Raw genomic sequence first — 27795 nt, forward strand, 5'->3', positions numbered from 1 at the left:
AGAGAAAACACTCGAGACAAAATGCTTCTAGGCATCTGTTTTGAATGGATTTCAATGCCTCTAAAAGTCATTTTATTGATAATGTGCTAAGCTAAACATTTTCAATTTCATATCATTGACTTGAGTACTACTATGTTTTTACTACTGAAAGATCAACAAATGCTTATGCTAATCAGCTTGATACTTGGGATGCCAGAATGGAAATTTCTTTGTCTACATAAAGTAGTCGAGCTGAAAAATACCCAGGGATATCCATAGCGGTCATGCTTTCAATGGATAGGAAGCTGCAAGCAAGCAAGAACTTCTTAGCCAACACCCTCACCAAATTCAGCAACATGCCACCAAGTTTTATTTGTTCTTGTGCAAATGGCTCTCTCTAAGAGAACATTTCCTTACATAGTTCAACCTAATATTAGGCTTAAATCCAAGGATGCTAAGACTTAATTATCTCATTTCCTCCATAAGTGATACAGCATGTTACTATTTGGCTATAATTGTTAATGGTGTTCCTAACACAGACTTGGAGGGGAGGTGTGCTAGGGACTGTGTATTGTTTTTGACGGTAGCCATGGATGATGAGGCATACCTATGCAAAATGACTTGCATGCAGGATTAGACTTAAAGCTATTCATTGATCTTTTCTAAATATTAGTATTAAAATGCATTTTTCCCAGGATTTCTAACTTTGTGTCACTCTGAACAAGAGGAATAGGTAAGGGTTGAGTATGCTGTTTCTCATTTAACCAAATGTAATTTAATTTAGACATTTGAGTGCTTGCTACTTCAAAGCAATGAAACATAAGCTTTTCACATGACTACACACATGAGCATACACAAAACATACATAGAACACTGTACCATCAAGAAAAAGCATTCAGGTATAGCTTTCATGGCTCTATTTTTTTTAATTATATATCTGGACATCACGTGTCTTCCAAGTTCTAGTTCTATATCTTCATCTGTCTGATAAATATTTCCACTCAGGATGTTCCTCTATTACCTCAAACGTATCGTATCTAAAATTAAATCCCTTACGTCCAGTTCTAACTAGCTTTCCTATATTAATAGTCATGCATACCATAAATATTCCAGTTACTCAAGGTCCAAAGTTTGAAGTCACCTTTTACCCTCATTGTAGTTTTAATTCACATTTGCCTAATGGCTAATTACAAACTATTTTTCATATGTTGATTTGGCCATTTGTACATCTTTTTTGGTGATGTGTTCACTCATCCAGTGTATATTTAGACAGTTTTATCTCTAGAATTTTAATTTGTGTCTTTCATGTTTTCTATCTCTACTTATATGCTCTATCTTATCTACCCTCTTGTACATATGGAATATTATGAAATTACTGTTAAAAAATGTTCTTGCCCAGTATGGTACTGGCACAAAAACAGACACATAGATCAATGGAACAGAATAGAGAGCCCAGAAATAGACCCTCAACTCTATGGTCAACTAATCTTCAACAAAGTGGGAAAGAATGTCCAATGGAAAAAAGACAGTCTCTTCAATAAATGGTGTTGGGAAAATAGGACAGGAACATGCATAAAAGTGAAATTGGACCATTTCTTTATACAACACACGAAAATAGACTCAAAATGGATGAAAGACCTCAATGTGAGAAAGGAACCCATCAAATTCCTTGAGAAGAACACAGGCAGCAACCTCTTCAACCTCAGCAGCAGCAACTTCTTACTAGGAACATTGCTAAAGGCAAGGGAAGCAGGAGCAAAAATGAACTATTTGGACTTCATCAAGATCAAAGGCTTTTGCACAGCAAAGGAAAACAATTGACAAAACCAAAAGACAACAGACAGAATGGGAGAAGATATTTGCAAATGACATATCAGATAAAGGGCTAGTATCCAAAATCTATAAAAAATACTTAGCAAACTGAACACCCAAAGAATAAATAATCCAATCAAGAAATGGGCAGAAAACATGAACAGACATTTCTCTAGAGAAGACATCCAGATGGCCAACAGACACATGAAAAAGTGCTCCACATCACTCAGTATCAGGGAAATACAAATCAAAACCACAATGAGATACCACCTCACACCAGTCAGAATGGCTAAAATTTACAAGTCAGGAAATGACAGATGCTGGAGCGAATGCTAAAAAAGGGGACCCCTCCTACGCTGTTGGTGGGCATGCACGTTGGTGCAACCACTCTGGAAAACAGCATGGAGGTTCCACAAAAAGCTGAAAATAGAGCTACCTTACCACCCAGCAATTGCACTACTGGGTATTTACCCTAAAGACACAAAGATAGTGATCCGAAGGGGCATGTGCACCCAAATGTTTATAGCAGCAATGTCCACAATAACCAAACTATGGAAAGAGCCTAGATGTCCATCAACAGATGAATAGATAAAGGAGAAGTGGTATATATATACACAATGGAATACTATGCAGCCATCAAAAGAAATGAAATCTTGCCACTTGCAATGACGTGGATGGAATTAGAGGGTATTATGCTTAGCGAAATAAGTCAGTCAGAGAAAGACAACTTTCATATGATCTCCCTGATATGAGGAAGTGGAGATGGAATGTGGGTGCTTTGGGAGGTAGGAAAAGAATATGAAACAAGATGGGTTCGGAAAGGAGACAAACCATAAGGGACTCTTAATGTCACAAAACAAACTGAGGGTGGCCAGGGGTGGGGGTAGGGAGAGGGTGGTGGGGTTATGGACATTGGGGAGGGTATGTGCTATGGTGAGTGCATGAAGTTGTAAACCTGGTGATTCACAGACCTGTACTCCTGGGACTAATAATACATTATATGTTTATAAAAATAATTTTTAAAAAACTTTAAATAAAAATTAAAAAATAAAAGGAAAGAAAAAGTGTTCTTACCTGTATATTCTATCACTGGCAGTATTTGTGGGTCTGTTTCTATTGATTAATTTTTCTCGTCATCATGACTTACTTTCCTACTCTTTTGCATGGCTGGTATATTTGACTGGATGACACTGGGAATTTTACCTTGTTGGGTTCTGGACATAATTGTTTTTGAGAAAGAGTTGATATGAAACATTAGTTTCAGGCATACAGTATGATTCAATCCACAGTAAGTCTAGTCACCATTAATTATCATAAAAGGTTACAAACTTTGTTCTTGTAATGCAAACATTTAAGATCCACTCTCCTGGGAACCTTCTAATATGCACAATACCATTGACCATAATCACCAGGCTCACACCACATTCCTATTCATTTCACAACTGGAAATCTGTACCTTCCCTTTCATCCATTTTGCCTGCCCACCAGGCCCTTTCTCCACTGGTAACCATCCCTGTGTTCTTTGTATTCATGAGTTTGTTTGCTCATCTTTGTTTTTTAGATTTTGCATGCCAATTGTATCATATGGTATTTGTCTTTCTCTGACTTATTTTACTTAGAAGGATACCCTTGAAGTCCTCCATGTTGTTACAAATGGCAAGATTTTATTCCTTTTATGGCTGAGTAGTATCTGTGCATGTGTGTGTATAGTATATATATGCATGTATGTGTGTCTCATATCCTTATCCATTCATCCACCAACTGACACTTAACATTGTTTCCATCTTGACTATTTATCCTTTTTTTGTTCTTATAAATATTTTTGAAGTGTATTCTTTGACACTGTTAAATTACTTGGAAACAATTGGATTCTTCTATAACTTCTTTTAAAATGTCAGGATTAGAGCAGGCTTCATTCCACAGACAGTTTTGTTTCACTACTGAAGGTAGATCTTTCTGGAGTAGTCTTCTGATATCCTATGAATTACTGGGGTTTTCTACTCTAGCCTTCAAGAAGAGAAACTATTTTTACTTTGAGATATAGGAATTGTTCTCTAATATCTTCTTGGTGATTCTCTCAGGTTTCTCTTTCTCACTTATTTTATTAGTATTCTCGCTCCCCACTCCTTTTCATACTCCTCCCTATAAGCTTTTGCTGTCTTGAACTCCCAAAAGATCATCTCAATTCATGGGAGAGACTGCTAGACTCTATCAGGATTCTCCCTCTATATCCTGCTTCCTTCATCTCTCTACTCAGTAAACTGGAGTTTCACAACCTCTGATCTTGTGCTGACTTTGTTTTCAACCTCTGATCACTGTCCTGTCATCTGTAATGTTGAAGATCTAAAAACCTTGTTTCATATACTTTGTTTTACTTAGTTGTTTCAGGAAGGAGGTTATATCAAATCCTTGCTACTCCATCTTGGTCAAGTGTAGAAGTTGTTACGGCTTTTTAAACTTCTTGGGCCAGTCTTTGTACAACTCACCTAATAGGTCACAGTGTATCATCTGGTACGTGAACTATCTGACTACTGAAATTTTTCTAACAATGTTCCCTATTCTCAGTCTCTACTACTTGCAATTCATTCACTTTAACTCAGTCACAATAATTTTAATGTACCATGACTTTCTTCAAAACCAGTGAAGTTTCCCTTTGGCTTCAGGATGCAATCCCAATTTCTAGTCTAGCATGCAAGATCCTCCACAATCCGACCTCCATTTATTTAACTTTCAAAACTTACTTTTCATTATTCCAACCAGGCTGAACTAAACAGGGCTTCCCAACGTTATTTGTGCACATCACTCTCTTTGTCTTGTTAGGATATTCTCCCCATGAAGAACACTCTTCTCTATGCCTATTCAAGTTCTACCCATTTTTCAAGAAAGTGTTTAAGTTTCACTTTCTTTTTAGATCCTTTAAGACCCTACTCCATGAAGCTTCTATGTGTATTTTTTTTTTTTGTCCTTACTGCTTAAAATTATTGCCTTGCCTACCAAGATGGTAATTTAATAGGTTTTTTGACAATTTTCCTAGTAACTTTTCAGAACAAAGCTTAGAAGTTCAGGTTCTTTTCATTCTTAAAAATTAATTTTTGATAGGCAAGTCTGACTTTTCCCTCACTAGATGATATAACTCTTGACATCAGAAGCTTGTCTTATACACCATTACCTACATGCTTAAGCTCATCACTGTGTCCTCTAGGAGTGTAATATTTCATGGTCAGTCTCTGTGCTATTCACATTCTTTTGCTAAAAATGTCAATGTAAGTTTCTTATCCCTGATAACCTGTCAGCTCTGCAAAGCTTCAAGGTGATAGGCTGTAGGAACTCTTCCTTTAATTTCTTACCTCCTTTACTATTTCCCCTTCAGGAAAAAATTATCAGCTTCATATGTGGAGTGATTCTACAACAGGGTGAGGAATGCCAACAGAACACCTTAATGCCAATGAAACACTGAGACACCTTAGTCTCCCCATAGCACAAGGCTCTCCTGATGCTTGGTAAATCTGTGTTCTAGTAAAGGTCCCAGTCATCTTTCATCTTAGAGAAGTAGAGGTTTTGTCCACTCTCTCAGGAGCTATGGGTATTCAAAAAGCAGGGTCCTTTTTGTTGGGTATCAAGATATGTCAAACAATTCCCAGTACCCTAAAGAGAATCTTCTCCTTATATTTTGAGATTCCCAGCCACCCTCATAGTGTAGATAGCCCAGTGGCTTTTCCTTTTTTTGTACTCTGGCTCACATTTAAAGAACAGAGTTGCTAACTACCAGGATATAAAGACCATGGTGCCTGTAAAAGGTCATTCTCATTGCTATTAACTAGCCTCTTCCTAATTTGTGGTATATGCCACCATTTCCATGACGAAGGAAGTGATCCAAAAGTACTGACTGATCTCTCTTTAACATTTTTTCAGCCTGGAGTTTTCTTCCACCAGACATAAGCATGGGTGACTTTTACTTCAGTAATAGCTATAATCAGTTACCATTTTATTGGAGGCAACTTCCCCAACCTCACTTTCTATCTTCTTATCTTGTTGGGTTTCATTATAGTGCTTACAGCCACTTGATACATTTATTCATTTTTCTCTTCTCCATCATAGTAGCCAACATGAATAGCTCAGCTCAACTGTCTGTGATATATCACCATGACAGAAAATCAAGTCATTAGGACCTTTTTTTGGGATCACATTTCCCCCTTAGCCTAGGTTACTACTACCCAACCATTTGTCATTTAATTCCTTAACTCTCAAAAAAAACTCTCACAAAAAAATAACTAGTGTTATTAAAAAAAAAAATCTCTTAATGTACATATATGTATGTAGCCGAAAAGAAAGTGGTGATAACACGAATTATGAGTCTTGGGGCCTATCCACTCTGCCCTGGCTGACCACAAACCCACTTTATATTGCAAAAGAAAGCTGTTAGAGCGTTTGCTTTAAGATACAAACTCTAAAAACTCTAATAAAACAAAATAGAACTTTATTCATGTTTAATGGTTGCATTGCAAGCATGGATTTCACAATCTCAAACCATATGAAGGAACAGTTTATATGCTGATGTTGTTCTTAGGGAACATGTCAACTAAAGAATAAATTTATAGACACAAATTAAATACATAAGGGAAAGGCAGGGAGTGGCTTCTAAGAAATCATAAAATTTAAGCATTTAGGGAATGGAAAAATACATAGAATTGACTTTTATTTAAGTGTGGGAGAGTTCACAAAAATAATTTTGAAGAACAATTCAATTAAACTACATTTTGGTATATAATAGATACCTACATGCAGTCTTTCTTTACTTTAGGCCTTCAGAGGCCAAAGAACCTCATGGATTACTCAAAGTTACCTCTACCTGTTAGGGCTCAAATTCCTCCTTTTCTGCTTGGTTAAAGTTGATATCTTAACTCCAGTGATAAATTAGCTCTTCTAGGAAACAAGATAGCAAACTAGGATTAAAAAAAAACAGGAATTTCCAACAAGATGCATTAAAGGACACAGGACTTACAGTGAGCAAGTCATCCTGGTTTGTCCAAGACTTTTCAGCTTTAGGACTAAAATTCAACAATCAGGGAAACCATGGAGTCCTGGGCAAACTGGGATGGCTGTCACCCTTACAGATATCTCTCTAATGATAACAAGCCCAAGTTATCAGATCACACCCAAAACTATTTATTTGGTTTTGTGAAGTCATTGCCTGATGTACCAAGACCAAAACAATGGACTGGGTCTTAGGGTCTATACCAGATAATGAGCTTTTGCATCTGGCAGACATCTTGCCTAGATACTATGTTCTGCTGTTTACTAGCCCTGTGAGCTTTTGCAAATCCCTTTACAATTTTGACCTTCGGCTAGTAGGACTGCTTATAACACCGAAATAGGAAGTTACTTAGCATGGTGCCTAGAGTTAAGTATCTCTATGTAATTTATTATTAGTTCATCATTAGTTTTTGATGTGGTGTTCAATGATTCATTAGTTGTGTATATTTTTAATAAGCTGCAGTAGATGGTATCTCCTCCTCTTCATCCTCATCATTATCATGGCCCTAAGAATCAAAGGTTCAGGCTCTTTCATTATTTATTATTGTGACCTTGGTCAAGACTTTTCCCTGTCCTAGACCTCAGTTTTCTTACCTGTAAAGTGAAGAGAACTATAGAACCCATCCTTGTACTGGAAGATTATTATGAAATCAAATGAGAAAATGTAGGTTAAGAGAAATGTATATTGTAAAGCTGGATTCAAATGCAAAGATTCAAGATATGCTAATGTGTCAATGCTGAAGGAAGGACTGGACCTCCAGAAATGAAATGGATAACAGTAGTTACACTTATTTAAAAAGTCAGTTGGCATATTGCCTGTGGTGCTAGTTATTAAACCTCAAGAAAGACAAAACAATCAGGGAGAGTCCAAGATGGCAATGTAGGAAAATCCTGAACTCAACTTCTCCACAAACAAACCAAATCTATACTTTCATATAGAGCAATTCCTTCTGAAGAATGGAGGCCTGATTGAACAGCTTCTGCACAATGAAGAATGGCAAGAGAGATGGAGATACAGTAATGAAGGAAACCCCCAACCCTGATGTTGCAAACTATCATAGGAAGGGACAGTACTGAAGGACCAGGAATAAATTTTTCTCCCTGGGAAACATGGTGGTGGGGAGGGAGAAGCTGCCATTTTAAATTCTAGTTGCCCTTTCAAAGGAACTAGCCCTGAATCCCTGCCAAATGTCAGGGGAGTGGCTAGAATGCTCCCTGGATCTAAGGTGATGGTAAGCACAATACTTTATGCTACCCCTCCACTTTGAGAGTACAGATTGGGGGAGGAACTGGGCACTATAGTTGGCCAGCTGCTTCAGGGAGAACTGGGGTTCTGCTGCACACTATCTCCAGCTGTCCCACCAAGGTAGCCTCAGTACAGTGCATACTGGGATACCCCTTGGCAGTACTCCCTTAGCTCCAGCCATTTTGCTAAAATGGCACAGGCACAAATCACTGCACCACTTCAGCACCAGAATTTTAGGAACATCCCCAGTGCAGAGCACCTCAGGACCTCTCAGCCTATAGCTGCTTTAGACTCAGACAACTCACAGAACACCCTTAAGCAAAACACACAAGGACCTCCCTCCCCACCCCACAATTTGGTGCCAGCTCAGCCCCAGCTGCCCAACCAGGACACCCCCTAATGTGGAGTGTTCTGGGATCCTGCAGCCCACATTGTCTCAGCTCCAGCCACCCTGCCAGTGCACCCTCTATACAGAGTGCCCCATGACACCATAGCTATCATCTACTTTGCCTTCAGTTGTTCTGAAAAAGCATGTCCTCTACAAAGAAAGCCCTGGGACCTTCTAGCTTGTACCCATTTCAGCTTCAGCAACCCTGTCAAGGTGCTGTCGATAAAGAAATCCCCAGGACCATACCAGTCTATGCATACTTTGGCTCCAACAATCCCACCGGGGTAGCCCCAGCAAAGAATGACACAGGACACCCCCACCAGCCACAGCTCTAGTCAGCCACCCAAAGTCACCAGGCACACAAGTGTACACTGGTGATGGCCACACACAAGACTATTACTCTAAGTTTAGGAGAAGTAGATTTTACACCTAATTCATAGAAATACACCCAGAAAATTAAGAGGAATATGCTCTAAAAGAAACAAAACCTCAGAAAAAGAACAAAGCAGATAAGTAATCTATCTGATAAAGAGTTCAAAGTACTGATCATAAAAGTGCTCACTGGACTGGAGAGAAGAGTAGATGAACTTAATGAGTACTTCAGCAAAGATCTAGATAATAAATATAAATTACCAGAGTTGAAAAATAACTGAAATCAAAGCTAAGCTTTGGGAAATCAGAGGATATAGAAGAATGGATAGGTGATCTGGAATACTGGATAATGGAAAGTACCTAAGCTCAACAGCAAAAAGAAAAAAATATTAAATGAGGTTAGGGTAAGTGATATTTTGATAATATAAATCAAACATTTGTATTATAGTAGTCCCAGGAGGAGAAGAGAGGTGGGGCAGAGAATTACTTGAAGAAATGATAGCAGAAAACTTACCTAACCTGGGGATAGAAACAGACATTGAGTTCAGGAAGGACAGAAAGTACCAAACAAGAAAAAGCCACTGAGGTCCACATCAAGACACATAATAATTAAAATGGTAAAGATTAGGGGCACCTGGGTGGCACAGTCAGTTGAGTGTCCACCTCTTGGTTTAGGCTCAGGTCATGATCTCAGAGTCTGAGATCCAGCCTCATGTGGGGATCCACACTAAACACAGGGTCTGCTTACAGTTTCTCTCTACCTCTCTCTCAGGCCCTCCCCCACTGCATGCTCACTCTCTAAAATAAATCTTTAAAAAAATAAGATGGCAAATATTAACCATCAAGACAATTTTAATAGTAGCAAGAAGCAACTGGTTACATACAAGGGAAACCTCCTAATAACAACATCAGATTATTTTTGTCAGAAACCGACTATATCATGCCACTCCCTTCTGGCTACAAAGTACTGGAAGGTTTAAAAAAAAAAAAAAACAAAAAAAAACAAAAACCTACAACTGAGAATACTCTACCTGGCAAGATTATCATTCAGAATTGAAGGAGAAAGTTTCTTAGATGAACAAAAGTTAAGAGTTTATCACTACTAACCTGGCCTTATAAAAAATGTTAAACATACTTTAAGTAGAAAGACCATAATTATAAGAAAAGTATGGAAGAAAAAATTTCACCAGTAATGCAAACATACACTAAAGGTAGTAGAACAACCACTTATAAAGCTATTATAAAGATTAAGAGACAAAAATAATAAGATATTACTAGTTGCAGGGACTGGAAAAATAAAGATATAAAATAGGACAGTATACATAAAAAACATGGAAGTAGGAAGAATGAAACTTCCTTAACGTGTATTCAAACTTAAGTGAAGATAACTTAATATAGATTGATTTAGGATGTTATATATGAACCTTATGGTAATCATAAACCAAAAATTTACAACAGATGCACAAAAAGTGAAGAGAAATGAAATCAAGCATAGCACTAAAACTCATCGATAAGAGCAAGAGAATTACAAAAGTAATCAGAAAGCAATTAACAAAATGGCAAAAACAAATCAACTAAGTGTAAATGGCCTAAATACTCTAAAAGACACAGGGTGACTGAATGGTAAACAAAACACCTAATACCCATCTATATGATGCATACAAGACACTACAGACTTAAAGACACATACAGACTAACAGTGAAGGATAAAAGTTACTCCATGCAAATTGAAATGAAAAAGAAAAAAGCTGAATAGCAATACTTAGACACAATAAAGTTTAAACAAGGACTATAATAAGAGACAAAGGGCACTGCATAATGATAAAGGGATTAATCCAACAAAAGGATATAACACTTGTAAACATCTATGCACCGAACATTGGAGTACCTAAACACAAAGCAAATATTGACACAAAGGAGGAAAGTGACAGTAATACAGTAACAGTAACAGGGGACTTTGACACTCCATTTTCATCAGTGGAAAGGTCATCCAGGCAGGGGAGAAAAAAGCAGTAGAAAACAATGTTTTTGAATAGCACATTAAATCAGGTACACTTATATAAACAGAATACCCAAAATAGAATATACTTTTTTTTTCAAGTGCACATGGACATTCCCCAGCATAGATCATATGGTAGATAGCAAAACAAGTTTCAATAAATTTGAAATGGAGATCATATCAAGCATTTTTTTTTTTCTGGCCACAATGGAATGAAACTAGAAATCAATTACAAAAGAAAAAAAAAACTGGAAAAAAAGACATGTAGGCTAAACAACATGCTACTAAATTACCAATGAGTCCGTGAAAAAAATCAAAGAAAAATAAAATACATGGAGATAAATAGGAAGACATAGTGGTCCAAAACCTTTGAGACACAACAATACCATCCTAAGAGAAATTTATACCGAGAAAAATCTACCTCAAGAAACAATAGAAATCTAAAGTAAACAATTCATCTTTCATCTAAAGAACTAGATAAAGAAGAACCAACAAAACCCAAAGCCAAAAGTTAGTACAAGAAAGGAAATAACAATCAGAGCAGAAACAGATGAAATAGGCACTAAAAAATTACCAAAATAGAAAATATCAGTGAAATCAAGAGCTTTCTTTGAAAATATAAACAAAATGATAAACTTTTAACAAGACTCATGAAGAAAAATAAAGAGTACCCAACTGAAATCAGTAAGAGGAGAAATAACAATCAATACCACAGAAATACAGATTAGAGATTATCAAAAATTATATGCTAACAAATTAGACAATTTAGAAGAAATGGATAAATTTCTAGAAGCATACAATCTTCCAAAAGTAAATAGAAATAGAAAATAATGAACAGATGATTGGTAATAAAATTAAATTGTAAAGAAAGTCAATAAACAGAAGTCTAAAACTAGACATATTCACAAGTTCTAGAATATTTAAGAGATAATATCTATTCTCAAACTATTTCAAAAAATAGAAGAGGAAGGAAAGCTTCTAAATTCATTCTATGAGGCTAGCATTACCCTGATACCAAAATGAGACAGAAACACTACAAGGAGGAGCAGGAGAAAGAATTACAGGCCAATATCCGTAAAGAATACAGATGCCAGAATTCTTGAAAAAAGTTAGCAAACCACATTTAACAATACAGTAAAAAAATCATTCACCACAATCAAGTGAGACTTAATCTGGAAGTGTAAGAATGGTTCAATATTTACAAAATCAATTGATACTACATTAACAAAATGAAGGATAAAAATGGTATCTTAATTGATGTGGAAAAGTGTAGTCCTCGACCCGCAAGGATGACAAGAAGCCTGGTTCAGTGTTAATATTCATTTCCTCCTTTTATTTCGTCAACTTCCTTAGCTTATATGCGGCAGGGTGACCAATAAGGGGTCAAGCCATGGGGAGAGCCAATGAGAGTCCTGTTACTATGCTGATTAAATTTGAAACAGCCAATGACTATGTCCTCCTTTAGGCGGGCTTCACCAGAAAGTTCGTTGTTTACTTGCAGCATATTTTGCTGGCAGTGAGCCAAGCGCCATCTTGTAATGGCGGGGACTTTCCCAGTGGGAGGTGGTCCCTGACATCTCCCCCTTTTTTGTTTTATGGCAGAGATGGTGCCTGTCTTAGGTCGTCAGTAGCAGAAAACATCCTTACCCATCATCAGACACAAGATATCAATGATCTCTGTCCTGTCTTAGGTTGGTATGCTTCTCTACTGATCTTACCCATCTTTGACTACCGATCTAGCAAGCTTAGCCATATCTGGGGAGATGTCCCAGCCTCTATTGACATAAGGGCTTGTACTATAGCTCCGCTCTGCTCTCGCTGCTGTGTTCTCCATTGGCGAACTTTTCTGAATAGAAGCAGAATGCCAATAAGGAGGAGGACAAGAAGACCAATTGTGCCAGCCCATTGTTTGGTAAACTGGAACATATTGCTCAATGTTTGAAATAGATCTGGAAGGGAAGCTGGTTGCACACGCGTACTATTTACTCGAGTTATCTCAGCCAAAAGGATTTGTGTGAAATTTTGAATATAGTCAGACCAAGCACCCTGCAAACCTGGGAAAGCTGTTCGGAGGAATTGCTAATCTGACTAAGGTTAGAGAATTTTACAGGGGTAACACAGAGTGCAGAAAAAGAAACAATAGAACCAACACTCAGTATTTCAGCTAGTGAAGAACGGGGGAAAATAAAGGAAGAATTAGTTAAAGGTAAAGGATAGGGCCAAGCCTTTAGAATAGCCCATAATTCACGTGTCGCCATCTGGGGAATTAGGAATATCAGAGTCCCCCACGACAGTAGGAGGATCACGGCTTCCTCTGTCCTCATCCTCGTTCTCAGGGGCCTTCCGGACCAATCTCTCTGGAATCCAAATCGGCACTTCTTTGTCCTGCGGACTTCTCCCTTGCAAGGTTTTTATATTTTTCTTAATATTTCTCGGGTTTCGGCACCATTTTTCGCCCTCGACCCGCAAGGACGACAAAAAGCCTGGTTCGGTGTTAATGCTTCATTTCCTCCTTTTATTTCGTCAACTTCCTTAGCTTATATGCGGCAGCGTGACAAATAAGGGGCCAAGCAGTGGGGAGAGCCAATGAGAGTCCTGTTACTATGCTTATTAAATTTGAAACAGCCAATGACTATGTCCTCCTTTAGACAGGCTTCACCAGAAAGTTCGTTTTTTACTTGCAGCGTATTTTGCTGGCAGTGAGCCAAGCGCCATCTTGTAATGGCGGGGACTTTCCCGGCTGGAGGTGGTCCCCGACAGAAAAGTCATAACAAAACTCAACAGCTGTTCGTGATACAAACTCATAAGTGGGATTACATGGACCACATACCTCAAACATAAGAAAGACCACTGATGGCAAAACCCACAGGTAATAGAACACTTAATGGTTAAAAATAGCTTTTCCTCTAAGAGCAAGAGCAAGACAAGGATTCCACTCTCACCACTTTTATTCTGCATAACCTGAAGTCCTATGCACAGCAATCAAACAAGAAATAAAAGCCATCCAAATTGGTAAAGAAATAAAATTGTCACTATTTGCAGAGAACATGACACCATAAATAAAATCCCTGAAGACTCCACCAAAAAAAGTAGCAGAAAACCAAATTTTAAAAGACTCCATTTAAAGTTACACAAAAAAGAATAAAAATACTTAGGAATCAACCCAAGAAAAAAATGTACCCTGAAAACTATAAAACATTGATGAAATGGAAAAGTACATGAACAAATAGAAGATACATGTTCATGGATTAGAATACTATTGGTAAAATGTTCACTCCACCCAGAGCGATCTACAGATTCAAACCAATTCCTGTGAAAATACCAACAGTGCTTTTCAAAACACTGGAATAGTCCTAATATTTGTATGGAACTACAAAAATCCTGAATAGCTAACACAATCTTGAGAAAAAGCAACGACTGAGAACTTGAAAATTACATTCTGAGAACTCTATTTGTCAATTTTCTCTCAATAAAAAGGGGTATCTTATTAAAAAACAAAATGAGGGGAAGTTCACATAATAACCAAATATTTAAGTTTTTAGAAGTAAGGCTTATTGGCCTCATACACCTGTTCAGAGCTCATGTTATGTATTTATGTAAGTGTATAGCTCCATGCTTGTGATCAAGATTAGTGGTGCTCATCAATATCTTTATTTTTATCTTTTTATTTAGATTATCACAGTCTATTTCTTCAGCTCATTTAGGCGGCCCTGAGAGACTAGTCTGGTCAATGGCATGAGGGAAGAAGTACTATGTACCTCTTTCAAACCTGGCCCCTGAAACTTCACTTGAGATCATCTTCACCTTCACTTTCCTCATGTGATTAGGGGTGCAAGAACCCACTGCAAGACTGAGAAAAGATTAAAAGAGCTTGGATCCCTCCATGACTGTGGAATATAGCATCGTTAGCCTACCCATTGCGTCATGAACAACAAATCCTTCATGTTTCCTATATATTTCTGCAACTATGGTTGTGACATTTAATTTCAAGCTTTAAATATCTTGGTTCAATACTTTACCAAGTTACCTCACAGACTTTTTCTTTTTAAATTTATCTGATATTTTACCTACAGAACTTTGAAATGGTACATAGATTTCAGGATCATTTTAGAAGAAGAATATTAATTGCAGGGGCCCAAACATGAACTGATTAAATTAAAACAAAACCTCAGATAAACCTTTGGCACTGACTTCAAAACTTCTCTTGTTGATAGAGAATAATTCCCTTATGAACTATGCTGGACTTAATTAACACATCTTTCTGTACTAGCAGTTGCTTGTGCAGGGATGAAAAACAGATTTAAAGAACAAGAGGTTGTTGCAACAACTTGAGTGTGATGAAGCCATGTTTCCCTTGTTACAGTGTGAACTGTGCACTGGCAGCTGCTTGAAAAATTTATGTTATTCTTTATTTAAATTCAATTAGCCAACTTACAGTACATCATTAGTTTCAGATGTAGTGTTCAGTAACTTCTCAGTTGCATATAACACCCATTGCACATCACATCATGAGCCTTTCTTAATGCCCATCACCGAATTACCCATCCCCTACCCTCCTCCCCTCCAGCAACCCTGTTTCCCATAGTTAAGAATCTCTCATAGTTTTTTCTCCCTCTCTGATGACTTCCCATTCTGTTTTCCCTCCCTTCCCTTATGATCCCTCTATGCTGTTTTATTCCACATAAAAGTGAAACCATATGATCATTGTTCTTCTGACTGACTTATTTCCATCAGCATAATACCCTCCAATTCTATCCACATCAGTGTAAATGGTATTTATCCTTTCTAATGGCTGAGTCATATTGTATATATTACATTTTATATATGTACTACATCTTTATCCAATCATCTGTCAATGGACATCTAGACTCTTACCACAGTTTGGCTACTGTGGACATTGCTGCTATGAACATTGGGGCACAGGTGCCCCTTTGGATCACTACATTTATACCTCTGGGGTAAATACCTAGTAGTGCAATTGGTAGGTCATAGGGCAGCTCTATTTTTAACATCTTGAGGAACCTCCATACTTTATACCACTTTCCAGAGTAAAGAATGTACCAGCTTGCCTTCCCACCCAGAGTGTAAGTGGGTTCCCCTGCTTCCACATCCTTGCCAACATTTGTTGTTTCCTATCTCATTAATTTTAGCCATTCTGACTGGTGTAATGTGGTATCTCATTGGGGTTTTGATTTGTAAGTCTAATAATACAATTCACCATTGTACTATTTTCAGTGAAACATTTCTGTAAAGCATTTTAATTACCAACAGTAAACCTTTCCCTGGGAATGTGTTTTTTGTTTGTATTTTTTTTTAACAGTGAAGCTTATTTTTCTTGCCATAATTTATTATGTGTAAATCATGTCTTCTTTATATTACTTCAAAAGTGGGCATCATAGGCTATTTTTACTGAAGCTAGTATCACACAGAAATGCTGACAGTTACATAAAAGGTTTATTAAGTGGCAACATCAAAACATGATCCATTAGTGGGAAGCTGATGTACTTTGCCATTAAATCATAGGTCTCTATAAAAGTGTTAACCTCTTTGAATCAAATTGGGACACAGATAAACAGTAAAAAGCAATACCCAAGTTAGTTCAAATGTAATATTTATTAGTTAATATGCTAGAGTTGTGAAAGTAGATATATATTCACCAAGTTATACGAATTAGCATAAACCCATAAGCCTAGGGCACAAAGAACTCTAGTGAGGGTTAGTTCACACAAGCAGGAATAGAAACTTGAAAATTCCAACAACGACTTAGAGCACCAACATTATTGTCCATCTCTAGCTAGTAAGGCTGATGGCTGCAACAGTAACCGTGTGTTGGTGACTGAAAAGACTGGCCCCAGACCAGAAAATAACTGAAATGAAGTTCTGCCTATTTCCCATACAGCACTGTAAACTGTGTGACCCAAGATCACCATTACCTTATTCTGCAGCACTATCCTAGAAGACATATGGCAGGATACTCAGAGCTATTACTAGAGCTATCTCCTGCATGTATGCATGCATGTACACACCCAGAGGTCTTTGGCAAGCCACACATCTAATTAGGGCCTTTCAATCCCTTAGGGTAGTGAAGAGAATACCATGGGCCACACTGGAGTCAGGACCTCTGGTTTACTCCTGGAATTAAGAGAAGGTGGGAAAAGGGGCCTGGCACATTGCAAGTCATCAACATTACTTATTGAATGGAGAGTCTTATATGTAAGGGAGTTCCTATTTCAGAGAACTTTGAAAAGTACCTTAAAAGACTTGTTCCCATGAACTTGTTTAAAAGCAGATCTAGAAGACCAAATAGGGATCCTGCTCCAGGCTGTCCTCTAAAAGTAATGCTTCCTAAGCCTTTCTACATCTTGACACACACAGAAAATGATAGTATTTGCATGAAACAGTAGTTAAATGGAGAATTTTGGAATCCTACATAAGGTGGAGGTGACAGGAAACCTGAGGGCTGATGAGATGGATCCTCCAGCACATAGTTTGGAAGCTATGTTCCAGAAGAGATGAATAATACTGAGAGTCCATTGAGGGATCTAGCTTTTCCTGTTATTATTTAACAGATTCTATCACCTGCTGAGTGCTTACCATATGCCAGCAACTATACCCAACACTTAATGCACACTATTTCTTTTTATCCTTAAAGTAATCTAGGGACTCTACTGGTAACAACAGCATGAGATGGTCAGATGACTGCTCCATAGAAAATGACTATACACTGGACAAAACCATTTGTGACAATCATTTCAGGGCACTGGAAAATAACCAAAGGTAGGCAACAACTTGGGAAATACTAATTCATGTGAAACTGCTACTGCATTGAGTAATAACTAAGAATTAACTTTTGGAGGGGAGGTGGGAGTCTGAGAGCATTCCCAAGCTCCACCAACTACCAAACATGGGCAGTGAAAATCCAGCTTTATGAGCTGGAGGTGACAGACTCAGGAGCAGGCAACAAAGCAGTTAGAAATTTCAGAGGGAGATTTTGGATGTGAGAAAGCTATAGAGCAACTGATACAATAAGCTTTCCATATATACCTGGTTAACTGCTAAACTATGTGTGCTTATTGGATACAGCAGGGAACCCAACAAAAATTGAAAGAAAGCATGTGAATTTGCCACACATCTGAATGCACAGTGAAATCTACACAAAACAGAGGAGGATGAAAGCCTGACTAACTCAGAGTCTCTGACTACAATCTCTGCCTGTTTGGCCTCTGAACTATGCAGGTGCAGAGGAACTCCTTAGAGAACTAGGCAAAAGAAAAAACATCTGTGGTTGGAGATTTCAGTTTGACTCCAGGCATGTTAAAGTCTAAATCCCTCCAAAGAACAAAACCGATTTCAGATTCACTGTGAGTACAACTACAAATGCTTTTTACTATTTTTTGACCAAAATATATGAGATGGGAAAAGGAACAGGAATGACCCATATCTAGGGAAAAAGGCAGCCATTAGAATTTGACACTGAGTGGGCTCAGAGGTTGGATTTAAGACAAAGACTTCAAAGAGCTATTATAAATACATTAAAAAATTAAAGGAAATCCTGTTCAAGGAATATTCAAATAATGAACAAATAGTAAATACTAAGAGAAGGAAACTAAAAGAATCTAATGGCTATTGTAGAGAAGAAAAGCATATTAATGGAAGTGAAAAATATATTGTATATACTCAAACAGATTTGAAATGGTGAAGAAAAAAACAATGAATGAAAAATCAGTAGGTCACAATCTAAAAACAGAACAATAAAGTTAAAAATAAACAAACTTGAAGATCTGTGGGTCAATATCAAGCACTGCAAAATATAACTCAGGCCTGACCTCAAGGTAAGTTCTGTTAAAGCTGCACATGTACCCTGCCCAGACATTGCTGCATACTATGCCCCACACCTTGTGCCTCCAACTGCTGGTGTATGGCCCCCAGCCACTATAGCATTTCAAGAGATCTGGCATAGGATTTGCGACCTAATGGAAATTTTGCTAATCCTGCTGCCCACTCCCAAGTTCCCTGGTGGCCATGCTCCCTCAGAACTGGTGTGCCTGGGTCCTACTAACACTACAGAGAACAAGCACAGCCCACAACAGGCAGAATGTCAGTGCAGACAAGTGCACTGAAAGGAACCTAAGTGACTCAGACACAACAACAGATTATAGGCATCACACAGAGAATACTCTTTTGAAATGCCAGATTCTGCGAACAGGGGACACTCTATTGCAGGACACTCCAAGACCTCTTTTTTATAAAGTAGCTCTTTTCAAGAGCAGAAGACATAGCTGATTTTCTCAACACAGGGAAATAAGACACAGAAATGCAGAAAAAAAATGAGGAGACAGAAGAATTTATCCCAAATGCAAGAACAGGACAAGGCCATGCCTAGAGATCTAAGTGAAACAGATATAAGTAATATACCTGATAGAGAATTTAAGGCAATGATCAGGAGGGTACTCACTGGACTTGAGACAAGAGTGGAGGACATGAATGAAACCCTTAACAGAAATAAGGCATGATACAGAAGAGAGAAAGGGCTCAATAAACAAAATGAGAAACGTGCTTGATGGAATGAACACTAGGTAGAAGCAGCAGAAAAATTTAGTGACCTAGAAGACAGAATGGGAAGTAAACTGAAGAAAAGAAATAGAAATTATATAAAACAATACATTTAAGGAACTCGGTGACTTCAAACAGGACATTTGTATTTTAAGAGTTCCAGAAAAAAAGGGAGTAGGGAGCAGAAAATTTATTTGAAGAAATAATAGCTGAAAACTTCCCTAATCTGGGGAGGGAAACATATCTAGATCCAGGGGGCACAAAAACTACCATCAAATCAACAAAAGCAGACCTACACCAGAACATATATTAAACTGGCAAAATATAATGGTAAAAACAATATTTTAAAAGCAGTAAGACAAAAGAGGTCATTAACTTACAAATGAAAACTCATAAGGCTAGCAGGAGATTTTTCAAAAAATTTTGCAAGCCAGAGTAGAGTGGCATGATATATCCAAAATGCTGAGTTGGAAAAATCTGCAGCCAAGAACACTCTATCCAGCAGGACTACCATTAGGAATAGAAGAAGGGATAAAGAGTTTCCCCAACAAAAACCTCCTAGGAGTTCATGACCACTAAACCAGTCCTGCAAGAAATATTAAAGAGGATTCACTGAGTGGAAAGGAAACCCCAAAAGTGACAATATAGAGGTAGGAAACACAAAAGTAGTAAAAATGATTCTTTCCTCTTAAAAAAAAAAAGCAAAACAAAAAAACCACAGAGTCAAAGAACTCACAGAATAAAAGAATATAAAATATAAACATACACCTAAAATGTGGGGAGTTAAGGAACAAAGAATGGTCACAAAGTTAAATGACAACCAACTTAATATAGAAAGCTATATGTAGAAGAGGATAGAATATCACTAAAAAAAAAAAGTCAAAAATCATGATAAGAGAAGGATTAGAGAAACACTTCAAAAAATATAACATGTAATAAAATGGCTATAAATACATATCAATAATTATTTAGAATGTAAGTGGACTAAATGCTCCAATCAAAAGACATAGAGGATTGAAGAAAAAAAAAAAACAACAGAATGGATTGAGGGAAAAAAGACCCATTTATACTGCCTATAGGAGATTCGTTTTAGGCCTAGACACCTGCAAATTGAAAGGGTATGGAAAAACATTTATCATACAAATGGATGTCAAAGGAAGTGGGAGTAGCAATACTTAGTTCAGACAAAATAGAACTTAAAGTTTTACTTTAGAGAGAGAGCACGTGTGAGAAGGGGAAGAGGTAAAGGGAGAGAATCTCAAGTGGTCTCCCCATTGAATGCAGAGCCTGATGTGGAGCTCAATCCCACCACTGCAAGATCATGACCTGAACTGAATTCAAGATTCAGATGCTTCACCAACTAAGCCACCCAGATCCCCCCAGATAAAAAACCTTAAATCAATGACTATAATAAGAGATAAAGAAGAATACTATATAATCATAAAAGGGACATTCCAACAAGAAAATAGAAGTTATCAATATTTATGCACCAAAGAGGGGAACACTCAAATATATAAAACAGTAACAAAGGAGCTAATAATAATAGGGGGCTTTAAAAACACCATTTATAGCAATGGTCAGATAATATAAATGGAAAATCAAGGAAACAATGGCTTTGACTGACACACTAGAATAGGATATTTTGAGTATATCTGTTAAATCTATCTTAAAAGAAAACACATTCTTTTCAAGTGTATCACAGAATATTCTCCAGAAAAGATCACATGCTGGTTCACAAAACACGCTTCAGCAAATTCAGGAAGATCGAAGTCCTACCATGCATCTTTTACTGACCACAATGCTATGAAGCTAGACATTAACCACAAGAAAAAAATCTGCAAAGAACACAAATACATGGAGTTTAACATGCTTTACTGAACAATGAATAGGTCAACCAGGTGTAAAGTTTTTTCCGGCGAGATAAACACAACACCAGGCAAAGTGGGTGCAAGGCAAGATTTATTAAAAATGCTCTCCGCCGAAGTTTCAGGGCTCAGGAGAAGGGGAGCCAGGAAAGTTGCGCCGGGAGGAGGTGGGCACCCTCGGGCGAGGTTCCGCCACTCTGGAAAGCAGAGTGGCGGAAGTCGCGCCCAAGGCAGGGAGGAGGGGACTTTTAAGGGGTCTCAGAGGAAGCTCAGGGGTCTTTTGGAAGTTTCCCTTATTTGGATATCCCGCTTGCTCATCGGGATCCCATTGGTCCACGGGAGCCCGGGGCGGGGGGTCTCAGATTCCTGCTTGGGCCTTTGTTCTCCTGTCCGAGCTCAGGTCTTGTGGCGGGAACTTTCGCCATCTTTAGTAGCCCTTCCTGCCAGCCCAACACCAGGAAATAAAAACAGAAATAAAGTACATGAAAATGAAAACACAATGGTCCAAAATCTTTGGATGCTGTAAAAACAATTCTAAGAGGCAACTATATAGCAATACAGGCCTATTTCAAGAAGCAAGAAAAATCTCAAACAACCTCACCTTACATGTATAGAAAAGGGACAACAAACAAAGCCTAAAGGCAGCAGAAGGAAAGAAATAAGGAGTAGAGCAGAAATAAAAATAAAAATGTTAAAAATTAAATAGATCAATGAAACCAAGAAATGGTTCTTTGAAATGGTTCACTGAACCATTCAAATGGTTCTTTGAAATGGTTCATTGCCTTTGGCAACGTTTCTAGGAAGAAGTTGCTGTGGCTGAGGTCAAAGAGGTTGCTGCCTGGGCTCTCCTCAATACCAAGCATTTTTAAAGAAGAACAGCAAAGTTAGAGGACTTATATACTACCTGATTTCAAAACAATATAAAAATAATCAAATAGTATAATATTGGCATAAGAATAGAAATACAGATCAATGAAAGAGAATGGAGAATTTGCAAAGATGTTTAAATGGTTAATTGATTTTTTAACAAAGGGGTGAAGTAAACCAATAGTGAAAAGAAAATCTTTTCAACAAATAGTGCTAGGATACCTGGCCATCTGCATGCAAACAATGAACCTTGATCCTTGTACCATGCACAAAAGTTAACTTAAAACAGATCATAAATCTAAATGAGAACTTATTTTAAAACTAAAAATTCTAGAAGAAAACCTAGGGAAAAAAAAATCCATGACACTGCGTTAAGCAAGATTTCTGAGATGTGACACCCAAAGCTTCTTTTCTGGCTTATGTTTATTGTGTCATAGAAGAAAAAAATTAGTAAGTCAGCTTTTATTACAAGTACTCTGGTCTTTGAGATATACCAGCAAGGAAATGAAAAGTTAAAGACTGAGAAAATATTTACAGAAATATCTAATGAAAAATTTGTTTCCAAAAAATATAAAAAGTGCTTAAAATACACAGTAAGAAAAAATTTTTATGTTAGTAACCATACAACTTAATTTTAAATTGGGCAAAATATTTGAACACACCTTACACAAAAGATACATAGTTTTCTTTACAAGCACCACACAAAAGAAGGTATATAAGTTGAACAGATACTCCACAGAAGATATACAAATGATCCACAAGACACAAAGAAGCTCACCATCATTGAAATTAAATTAAGCCCTCATTGAGACACCATTCCATGCCCACTGGAATAATTCAGGTTAGAAAGGTGGACAATACCAAGTGTTGTTGAGGATGTGGAGGAACTGAAACACTATGTACTGTAGGTGGATATGCAAAATGGTAGAACCACTTTGAAAAGTTTGACAGCATCTTATAATATTAAACATATACTTACTTGGCTCAACAATTCTACTTCTAGGTATCTACCCAAGACAAAACCTATGGCCACAGAAATATTTATATGATTATGTGTAGCAGCATTATCCATAGTAACCCCAAATAGATACTACCCAAACATAAATAAGATGTGGTAGGTTATACAATGGAATACTTTTCAGCCATAAAAGGGATGAACTACTGATACAAGGTACAAACAAAATGCATGCACCACAAAACAACATGCTAACTGAAAAACGCTAAAAGCCTACACAGTTTCCATTCACGTGATATTCTGGAAAAAAGCAAAACTGTTGGAACAGAAAGCAGTCAAATGGTTTCTGGGACCAAGGAAAGGTAGGCATTAGGGATTGAAAAAGGCCCTTTACTTTAGGGGGTGATGCAAAAGTCCTAAAACTAGGTTGTGGTGGCAATTTCCCAACTAAAGATGCTTACCAAATTCAGTGAAATTTATACATAAATTGATTTTAGAGCATGTAAATGACACCTCACTAAAGCTGTTAAACCCATACAGCTCTGTGCGGTAGACCTCACTTCCATTGCGCAACTGAGGGAAGAGTCTCAAAGGCTGGGTAACTCACTTAACGCTAAACAGCTAGTCATTATCAAACCTAAGTCCACATTGGTAATCACTGCTCTACTCTGCTTGTTGGAGTGGAGGAGACACTAGGGACCTTGTGATGCTCCTAGAAGTTTCCACAATCAGCAGATTCCACCCAAGCTGAAACTGGTGTGGGCTGCTCCCCTCTACAGAAATGGTCTGCCACCAGGAAGTGAGGGGTGTCCTGGGCTAGAGGTACAATGTTTAGAGATCCTGCTGCTCTCGGGAAATGTGCTACAGAAAAACAAGCACAGCACAGAGAAGAGGGTCAAAACTCTGGTTTTGGCACTTAACAGTCCTTAAGACCTTAAGGAGGCCATGCAACTTCTTACTGCTTCAGTTTCTTAATCCATGAAAAGGATTTAGAGACATACCACCTCCTTTATGAAGTTGTGTTGAATGTTGAAGGGGCAATAAGTGAAATAAAGGACCTGATCCTTAGTAGAGCCTCAGGAAAAGTAAATTCTTTTTTAAAAAGTAAAATACTTTTAAATTCCCTTCCCTTTTAGTTCCTAAGAGAAAAACATCCAGTCCCACCATTTAATAAGGATTTAGATTTTTTTTTTCCAAACTGATGCAAAATATTTATTCCAAGTTAGTTATTTTATGCAGTAGTTTTCCCCTTCAACAGACTTGTGATAACCACATCTTTTAAATCTGTAAATAATGTTATCAAAATAATCTTAATCTTTGAAATCTCACAAAAATTTATATTTTACAATCCACCCTGAATATCAAGGCTGCAAGAATAACACAACATTTCCTATATCCAAATATTTTACAGCTGTACCCAAAAAAAGGGGAAAAAAAAAAAAAAGAAAAGAAGAAAACCATGTATGCTTGGTTAAGGGCTAACGTTACCCGAGCAGCCAAAAATAAAATAAAATATCCAAATTATTAGCATTAATTTAATACAATTATAACTTCAATAGTCACTGTGTCATTGACAATGATTGCTTGAGCACAGGGGTGAGTGCCCCAAGGGTTGGTGGTAGAAGCTGTTGCTGCAGACCTGCGTCTCCTCTCTGCACTGCCAGCTCCCACCTGTGCGTCGCCTCATAGATACTGTGTCTGTGTGTGTGTGTGTATTTAAAAAATCTTTCCCATCACACAAACTTCTATTAAGCAGATAACAGGGAAGAACAACAAAAGCTAAACAAGCCAATTGCTCTCTCTTTGGGATATGACTATTTTCCCTTGTGCATGAAGTATTCAACATAAGAAAAGGAAAAGAATGATTTCTTCTGTATACTCCCTAAACACACAAGCTGAGTTTACTGGGTCAGATTTTTGAGGACTTATATGCCTACTTCCAGGCATCGTCATCTGATGTTTCACTGCTACTGGTTTCCGTGTCCGAATCCTCAAACTCTGCTTTACGAGTGCTTCTCCACGGGGAGAACAGGCCGGAACCACGGCTCTGCAAAAAGCCGTTCTTCCCAAAGCCATTTCTTCTCAGCTGTTCCGTCTTCATGTGGAACTCTCTGAGCTCATCCTCTGTGAGGGGGAGGCAATTCTCATCATTTTCAGGATATTCCTGCCATCCCATTGCTTTCAATAATCGATGCTCTGCTTCCAGAGAGTGTGAGAGGACCTCCCCTTCCTCCTCTGCAGGGAGAGTAAGACCATTCTGATGACAGCCTTCCTCTCCGTTTTCCTTTGGTTCAGGTGTGCTGTTGTCCTCCAAATCCTCCAGCTTGTCACAGTCTCTGTTCTCTGAGAAGTCTCCATTCCGGTCGTCCTTTAGAGTCTTCAGGAACTCACTCTTCCTGTCGGTAGTTAGGCGGGTGAGCTTGGTCAGGCGAGAGGAGCTGATCTCAATCGGAGGAGTAGTGTTGGAGGGACTCTCTTTAGGAGAGCTTAAAACTGTGCCCCAAGCCAGTACTACTGGTTTGGTAACAGAGATCGGACTGGAAAAAGCAGACTCCCAGCTAGAGGAAAGGGATCCTGATTTGTGTTCCATTCTGTTAGCTTTCCATGCACTGGGCTTGGAAGGAGGTGGTGCAGGCTTAGGAACCAGGTTCTTATAGACACTTGGAACCATGGTTGATTTGTTCCCATTTGCATGGTGAGATCCTGGTGAGGTGAATGCAGCAGAGAAGGCAGCAGAAGGATCTTCTTTGGAAACTTTTTTGATGACTAGCATTTTGGAGGGTTGCTTGGCACTAGGTGGGTTTTCCCACACTCCAGAAGGGGTCCCAATAGGTCTGCATGGCTGATTCTGTTTGCCAGCTTCTGGATTCAAAGAAGGAAAATCTTCCTCTTCAAATTGTAATTTTTCCACCTTGTCTTCTTTCTTTTCTTCCCTAATCTCTGTAGGTGGCTTTTCTTGAAAGGCACAGCCTTTCTGGGAATGGAAGCTGCCAATCCAGTGGCGATGGTTCCCTGTGCCACCCCCACTACGCTGGCTCATGCCATCATGACCTCGGGAAGAGCCATGCCAACCAGATAGGTTCCCTGTGATTCCAGCATATGCTCCCTTAGAGACACCAGAGTCCACAGAGTCGTGGCGCAACAGGGAGGGCTGGTGCCAGGAATCTCCTGCAGTTCGCAGAGGTCCATTGTTAAAAAAGCCATCAGAGGAATCATGTCGACGACGGCTTACTCCAAACCTACGATCTCCTCGGGATAGGTGCTCTCCGTGGTTTTCGAAGGTGGCTGTAGGTGACTTAGCTGACTGTGGTGTTGAGAAATTTAGCCAAGCAGGAAAAAAGTCATGCTGTGCCATTTAGGTCCAGTGTCTCTTTTCAGCAAGGTGAGGCATCCAACCTCATGGCCAGGATCCCAGAGTGTAACCTCTGTGGTCCTGTTTCCCGAACTCCTTGAGTCTGCCAGCTGGATTTCCTACGAGGTTCTCTTGTTAAAAGGGTGCTGAAATAGGCTGGCCAGCAGCACGCCTTGTGATAAAGCACAAGGAAGCCAGGCTCTGTCTGTATCACTTTTTCAAGTCTCCTCAATTGCTCATCTTAAACTATCTAGTTCCTGACACGTTTCCAAAAAGGGGAAGGGGAAAGGGGAAGGGAAACATAAAAATTATTTGTTACATTTAAAAAATGGGGGGAAGGGGAAAGAGCTATGTCTATGTTCACCTCATTCAACTTCCTTGAGTGATGGCACTATGATGCTGTTTAAATAGATAATACATGGACATTTGCACATTGAGTGCAAACACTGTTCATAACAAGGTCATAACTGGAAAGAGGTAAACTCATGTGTGGGCGAATGCCATCAAAGCCACAGATCAAAAATATAGCATTAGAGAGCAATAAAAGATCTTCTGAGCAGTCAATTCCAGCGGCAAAACATCCACATAACAAAGCCCTTAATTTATAAATCTCATTATTCCTACAGAGCTGCTAAAAAGTGTGCGGATATGTATTTATATCTGTTTTATTCTTCAGAATCTAAGGGACATAGGAAATCTGGTTTGTTTTTAATCAGACAGGAACTTAGTATGTTTTCCTCCAAAGAATAGCAGCTTTCAAGGCAAATTTCTTGGGTTATATAAAGCTCCCAAATGTATCTTCTATTTCTTTGGTTTTCACTATTTAAATTCACAGCAAAATTAAAACAAGTAGAAATAAAGAAGTCAAGGAGTAAACAGTTCCAAAGTGAGGTCATCTTCTCTTCAGTCTTCTCTATTTCACTTGTTCCGCCTCCTCCTGAAGACTGAATTGAACTGGAAGGTGATACGAGGAGTCTTCTACTGCTTTAGTAGAGCAGTCATTTATTATTTTGGATCCATTTCCATCATTATTCAATCACTTAAAAGGCCACAGGAATCTATCACCGGCAGCAGTGGGGCTACAGCTAGGGGCCAGAGGCAGCGTCTAAGGGCGCGTCCCCAGCTTCCTGATCCCATAGAGGTGGAGAGCCCACAACCATAACAAAGCTCTTCCCCAAGATTTAGATTTTTTTTAAAAAAAGTGTTTCTCACTGAGGAAAAATGGGAATTTTTCATCACAAGTCCTGGGCATCAGACTTAGCAGGTCCTCAAATTTTATCCAAGATCTCACAGTCATGAAGAAAAAAAGTGCATGAAACTCCTTTTACTCTGTAATTATTTTCTTCCCTTGCTTCACTTTTATGAAGTTTGAC

General features: G+C 38.3%; 1 pseudogene across 1 annotated transcript; it reads right to left on the minus strand.

The window, feature by feature from the left end:
* Positions 1-24267: 24267 nt before the first annotated feature.
* LOC309857131 (vasculin-like protein 1 pseudogene) lies at positions 24268-27551 on the minus strand (annotated as a pseudogene). Its single transcript has one exon. The product of its transcript is annotated as a vasculin-like protein 1 pseudogene (transcript).
* Between the last annotated feature and the right edge of the window lie 244 nt (positions 27552-27795).

Source organism: Mustela nivalis (assembly GCF_964662115.1).
Source record: "Mustela nivalis genome assembly, contig: HAP1_SCAFFOLD_405, whole genome shotgun sequence".
NCBI lineage: Eukaryota > Metazoa > Chordata > Mammalia > Carnivora > Mustelidae > Mustela > Mustela nivalis.